This window comes from Pinus tabuliformis, chromosome X (assembly GCF_031772625.1).
Source record: "Pinus tabuliformis cultivar Carrire ecotype Pingquan chromosome X, CPIR1, whole genome shotgun sequence".
In the NCBI taxonomy this organism is placed as follows: Eukaryota; Viridiplantae; Streptophyta; class Pinopsida; order Pinales; family Pinaceae; genus Pinus; species Pinus tabuliformis.
In genome coordinates this window covers 1,158,578,248-1,158,585,318 of record NC_142308.1, presented here as the reverse complement: position 1 = coordinate 1,158,585,318, position 7,071 = coordinate 1,158,578,248, and the positions used below count along the sequence as shown (strand labels likewise).

The 7,071-nt window shown below is 34.8% G+C and overlaps 2 pseudogenes; both read right to left on the bottom strand.

Annotated features, from left to right (window-relative positions):
* Positions 1-3,318, bottom strand: LOC149144010 (serine carboxypeptidase 1-like; annotated as a pseudogene).
* A 319-nt stretch (positions 3,319-3,637) lies between these two features.
* LOC149144009 (serine carboxypeptidase 1-like) lies at positions 3,638-6,863 on the bottom strand (annotated as a pseudogene).
* Between the last annotated feature and the right edge of the window lie 208 nt (positions 6,864-7,071).

Below are 7,071 nucleotides of genomic sequence, written 5' to 3'. Positions count from 1 at the left end.
TCAAAAGTTCAAGTTGGTTTCATGATCAAGAAAGATCGATTGCATCGCGTGAGGAGCAGGGGACCTATTGCACTTTACCACAGCAGGGCATTGCCTATCCTGGTAAGCATGTTGTAGACGAACCGCCAGACTAGAGATTCTGCTCGTTGATCCAACAACCTGATCAATTATTTCTAATTTTTCGTCCCTCTTGGTTAGGAGTTTTTGACTACCTATGCTTTCCGGCTTCTCAGAAAGGGGGTAACAAATGGGTTCAAGAATATTGGCATGGTTGATTCCCATCAAAACCTGTTTTTCAAAAGACCAAATCAGGACTAATTTGCAAGGAATAATGTTAAGTCCTGAATTTAGCAAAATCAACTGTTGTGATAGAAGTTAGGAAAAGGACTACAAGGATTACCTTCGACACTTCTAATAGGTTTGATTCACAAGAAGCATTGGTGGAATACAAATAGCTACTATTGCAAGCCTCCTTTACTGCCTGCACAAACATAAGTATGTAGAAGTTCTATATCAAACAACTGCTGAAACGCCAACTGATTTACATTCTCTAAACATTAGAGTAAACAACTCGTAAAATAATATCATGTTAGACTAGGATTTGAATGGCATCCTTGGAACTACCATCTGTCTATGGAGAATATATAAATTATGCCTATGATTTCATCGTCTCTTATTTTAACTTTGCAGGGTACACACTTGGTATAATTCTTCAGAAATAAGTCCCTTTCCATGTGCAAAAGGCACCTTAGAGTTGTCAAATACTTCATCTGCCATCCCATTTCCAACCAGATAACCCTGAAAAACTAGCCATGCAAGAAGTCAGACCATGAGACCATCTAGTAAAATTCCTAATGAACATAACGCTGTTCATAGTCACCAACATATTTTGGAGAGGCCTGAATGAAGAAAGCTATGAATTTCAATTATTAGCAAAGAGTTTTGACCTTAATATTCAAGGTTGGTTTAATACCTACTTCATTTCCTGTCATAGCCAAGAAAGAGAGGTTGCAACAGTCAAGCATCAAAGTATCAATCATAAAACAAATTGTATTAAGAAAAATACAATGTCTAGAACATATGTTTTCCTAAAATGCAACCTCAAATCAACTTATAGGACTCCTACTGCCACAAAGAAATTCCAGCCTATTCCAAAAACAGAGAATCTAAGAAGTCAAATGAATAACAAAACATGGGTCGTGTGTGCTTTACCATTTACTATTTCCTGTACCAACATTGGAATATTAATACCACAATAAGATTTCCCTCCGACATAAAATGGATTAGATAGAAACTCAGGGAATGCTTCAAACCACTGCATGCAAGATTATAAACTGTACTGAGATTCACAAAAATATATACACTTGTAAAATATTTTTTTTGTAGCGTGATAGAACTGAAAACCTTTATGGGGAAAGTATGTATATCTGAAGCAGCATTAAAATCTCCAGTCTTGTAATCTGTAGCTGTATTGGAGTAAGAAAAACCATCCCAATTGGAGAATCAACAATAAGAATGTTGGAGACCTACATGTGCAAAACCATTCAAGGTTAATCCATTACAACAAAAATTTATACATTCAGTGGTATCCAAGTTAAGTCCAAGTTGGATGAGAAACAATTTAATAATGGGAAATTCCAAAGTGATGAAAGCAACAGAACATAAAAGTTGATAACAGAGATGCTTTATCAGTGACATAATCTAGTATGCTCACTTGGCGAATTTTTGAAAGAGAGAAAAAAAATTAGTGCCCTAATTGAAAACATTTCATTATAACCATAGTGGTAGAGGCAGGAACCTTGAACACCAACCTTAGTCCAAGAGTGTGGATTGGGGATGAGCATGGGAAAACTCCCAGAATTGTTACTGAGATCAAAACTCATTGGACCTACAATAGGAGAAAAACTTTGGGATAAATATTAGAAGATCTCTATCATTTTATTTTACAAATTTCTAAAAATCTCTATTATCTTTTTTTTTCTCTACACAAGTATTCCATCAAAATAGCCTCCCACCCTGCCTAGCCTTGCAAGTCTGGCAAGTGCATTATCTTTTCACGATCAATGCTGAACATTGAATAGGTAATGTTTCAAGAGTATGAAATCCAAAATTTATCGATTTTCGTTATTCTTTGGTTTACAGTAATATCTTAGTATTGCATAAGCCTAATTATAACAGCAGTTGACTCGGGTTTGGGTACCAATTCCAACAACATGGGTAAAAGTGATCTTACAGTTAGCCATTTGAACAAGCTAATCCCATGGCCAGATTACACAATTTGAAAACTTAATATGTACAAGATCAAAATTCATTCAGTAAATAGCAACTTTGAGCATTGAAACAGACAATAAGAGAAAGAATTCCCATAGCTGACCAATCTCATAAACAAATCCAGTGAAACCGGTGCAACCAGGACCTCCCTCAAGCCAAAGAAGAAGTGGATCATTTGCTGGATTACTTTTTGACTTCACAAAATAGTAGAAAAGTTCTCTTCCATTGGCCTCACTAACTGTCACATACCTGCATGAATATGAAGAAAACACAAAGACTTTCATGCAGTTAATTGGTCATCCAATAGAATATAAGAGTGGTAGAATCACATCTTTAAGCACTCTATATAACAATTTTGCTCCTACTCTTTTACATATTTTGAACTCTCCATGCAACAATTTTGACTTTAATATTTTTTAGCTTCAATTGTCACCAAATTTATTAAGTATCAATAGAAATTAAACATTGTTTAAACATATTCACAGTCTATGCATAACAATTAGAGATCTGTATATCTTTTACGTTTTTCTGTCTTTCTTTGTCATATAAGCATGCATTCTACAAGCTATGAACTCTTTGGTTATGTTCTTAATCTTTGCATAAATACACAGCTAATTGTTTATTTACAAACAAGAGCAAATTCATGCATGCTATTTTTGAACATGACTATGTTAATGAATAAATATTCTTTCTAGTGAAAAATCTAGCACTTTGAATTTGTTACATTGAATTATTATTACATTTGAACATGGACTTTATTCATGAATAAATATACTTTACCTTGGATAGATATGGCACTTACCCAGCATATATCTCATAACTAATATTTCCATGATATCTTGGAAAGGACTTCACTCTGGCATTTGCAGGTGCTTCCTTGCAATTCAGCTGAAGTGAGGTGGTAATCAGAGCCGAAGGGTGTATATAAATGCATAGCCCAATATGAGTACCAGTCTATGTTCCCACCAACACGCAATGCTTCATCTCCATCACTCTAGAATATAAACTTGACGATATTCCCACCAACACGCAATGCTGCATCTCCATCACTCTAGAATAGAAACTTGACATCTGGAATTGCAGAAAAATCATATCAATTGGAAGGCCTAGCTGCAAAGCATTTCTGGGGTGTGTAAAGCAATTTCAACAAAAAACGTCTAGCAGTGGGAAACATTCTAGGGTACTTGATGTTGTACTAGCTTAAAATTATAATTAAATTAAATCAAAACTTTATTATGAAATAATATAAAATTAGTATAAACCTGACTTACAGTGATGTGGGCTTACATAAACAATGTCGTGTTGTTCCAAAGTTGGGATTCCTCAATGTTTGACATTAATCAACATGCCATTTGTTCCCTTCCATTCAAAAGTTCAAGTTCGTTTCCTGATCAAGAAAGATCGATTGCATCGCGTGAGGAGCAGGGGACCTATTGCACTTTACCACAGCAAGGCATTGCCTATCCTGGTAAGCATGTTGTAGACGAACCACCAGACTAGAGATTCTGCTCGTTGATCCAACAACCTGATCAATTAATTCTAATTTTTCGTCCCTCTTGGTTAGGAGTTTTTGACTACCTATGCTTTCCAGCTTCTCAAAAAGGGGGTAACAAACGGGTTCAAGAATATTGGCATGGTTGATTCCCATCAAAACCTGTTTTTCAAAAGACCAAATCAGGAGTAATTTGCAAGGAATAGTGTTAAGTCCTGAATTTAGCAAAATCAACTGTTGTGATAGAAGTTAGGAAAAGGATGAAAGGATTACCTTTGACACTTCTAATAAGTTTGATTCACAAGAAGCATTGGTGGAATACAAATTGCTACTATTTCAAGCCTCCTTTACTGCCTGCACAAACATAAGTATGTAGAAGTTCTATATCAAACAGCTGCTGAAACGCCAACTGATTTACATTCTCTAAACATTAGAGTAAACAACTCGTAAAATAATATCATGTTAGACTAGGATTTGAATGGCATCCCTGGAACTACCATCTGTCTATGGAGAATATATAAATTGTGCCTATGATTTCATGGTCTCTTATTTTAACGTTGCAGGGTACACACCTGGTATAATTCGTTAGAAATAAGTCCCTTTCCATGTGCAAAAGGCACCTCTGAGTTGTCAAATACTTCATCTGCCATCCCATTTCCAACCAGATAACCCTGAAAAACTAGCCATGCAAGAAGTCAGACCATGAGACCATCTAGTAAAATTCCTAACGAACATAACGCTATTCATAGTCACCAACATATTTTGGAGAGGCCTGAATGAAGAAAGCTATGAACTTCAATTATTAGCAAAGAGTTTTGACCTTAATGTTCAAGGTTGGTTTAATACCTGCTTCATTTCCTGTCATAGCCAAGAAAGAGAGGTTGCAACGGTCAAGCATCAAAGTATCAATCATAAAAAAAATTGTATTAAGAAAAATACAATGTCTAGAACATATGTTTTCCTGAAATGCAACCTCAAATAATCTTATAGGACTCCTACTGCCACAAAGAAATTCCAGCCTATTCCAAAAATAGAGAATCCAAGAAGTCAACTGAATAACAAAACATGGGTCGTGTGTTCTTTACCATTTACTATTTCCTGTACCACCATTGGAATATTAATACCACAATAAGATTCCCCTCTGACATAAAATGGATTAGATAGAAACTCAGGGAATGCTTCAAACCACTGCATCCAAGATTATAAACTGTACTGAGATTCACAAAAATCTATACACTTGTAAAATATTTTTTTGTAGCTTGATAGAACTGAAAACCTTTAGGAGGAAAGTATGTATATCTGAAGCAACCTTAAAATCTCCAGTCTTGTAATCTGTAGCTGTATTGGAGTAAGAAAAACCAGTCCCAACTGGAGAATCAACAAAAAGAATGTTGGAGACCTACATGTGCAAAACCATTCAAGGTTAATCCATTACAACAAAAAATTATACATTCAGTGGCATCCAAGTTAAGTCCAAGTTGGATGAGAAACAATTTAATAATGGCAAATTCCAAAGTGATGAAAGCAACAGAACATAAAAGTTGATAACAGAGATGCTTTATCAGTGACATAATCTAGTATGCTCACTTGACGAATGTTTGAAAGAGGGAAAAAAATTTGGTGCCCTAATTGAAAACATTTCATTATAACCATAGTGGCAGAGGCAGGAGCCTTGAATGCCAACCTTAGTCCAAGAGTGTGGATTGGGGATGAGCGTGGGCAAACTCCTAGAATTGTTACTGAGATCAAAACTCATTGGACCTGCAATAGGAGAAAAACTTTGGGATAAATATTAGAAGATCTCTATCATTTTATTTTACAAATTTCTAAAAATCACTATTATGTTCTGTTTTTCTCTACACAAGGATTCCATCAAAATAGCCTCCCACCCTGCCTAGCCTTGCAAGTCTGGAAAGTGCATTATCTTTTCATGATCAATGCTGAACATTGAATAGGTAATGTTTCAAGAGTATGAAATCCATAGTTTATCGATTTCTGTTATTCTTTGGTTTACAATGATATCTTAGTATTGCATAAGCCTAATTATAATAGAAGTTGACTCGGTTTTGGCTGCCAATTTCAACAACATGGGTAAAAGTGAGCTTACAGTTAGCGATTTGAACAAGCCGTTCCCATGGCCAGATTATACAATTTGAAAACTTAATATGTACAAGATCAAAATTCATTCAGTAAATAGCAACTTTGAGCATTGAAACAGACAATAAGAGCAAGAATTCCCATAGCTGACCAATCTCATAGACAAATCTAGTGAAACCGGTGTAACCAGGACCTCCCTCAAGCCAAAGAAGAAGTGGATCATTTGCTGGATTACTTTCTGACTTCACAAAATAGTAGAAAAGTTCTCTTCCATTGGCCTCACTAACTGTCACATACCTGCATGAATATGAAGAAAACACAAAGACTTTCATGTAGTTAATTGGTCATCCAATAGAATATAAGAGTGGTAGAATCACATCTTTAAGCACTCCATATAACAATTTTCGCTCCTACTCTTTTACATATTTTGAACTCTCCATGCAACAATTTTGACTTTAATATTTTTTAGCTTCAATTGTCACCAAATTTATTAAGTATCCATAGAAATTAAACTCTGTTCAAACATATTCACAGTCTGTTTATAACAATTAGATATATGTATATCTTTTATGTTTTTCTTTCTTTCTTTGTCATATAAGCATGCATTCTACAAGCTATGAACTCGTTGGTTATGTTCTTAATCTTTGCATAAATACACAGCTAATTGTTTATTTACAAACATGAGCAAATTCATGCATGCTATTTTTGAACATGACTGTGTTAATGAATAAATATTCTTTCCAGTGAAAAATCTGGCACTTTGAATTTGTTACTTTCAATTATTATTACATTTGAACATGGACATTAATCATGAATAAATATACTTTACCTTGGATAGATATGGCACTTACCCAGCATATATCTCATAACTAATATTGCCATGATATCCTGGAAAGGACTCCACTCTGGCATTTATAGGTGCTGCCTTGCAATTCAGTTGAAGTGAGGTGATAATCAGAGATATAATTACATGGGTAGTGAATAAATTAACCACAAATTGCATGGACTTCATCAGGGAAGACCTTTTTATGGAAATACACCCAACCTCGCTTCAATTAAAAAGAAAACAGTGTGTCTATACATATATATTTCTCGAGTGCACTTATAATAGGCCTCGAAATGCTTTGATATATATGGACAATTCATTAAAGATAGTGATAATTCTTATTTAAAATGATTTAGTTATTTTCATGACTCATTTGAACATTTAA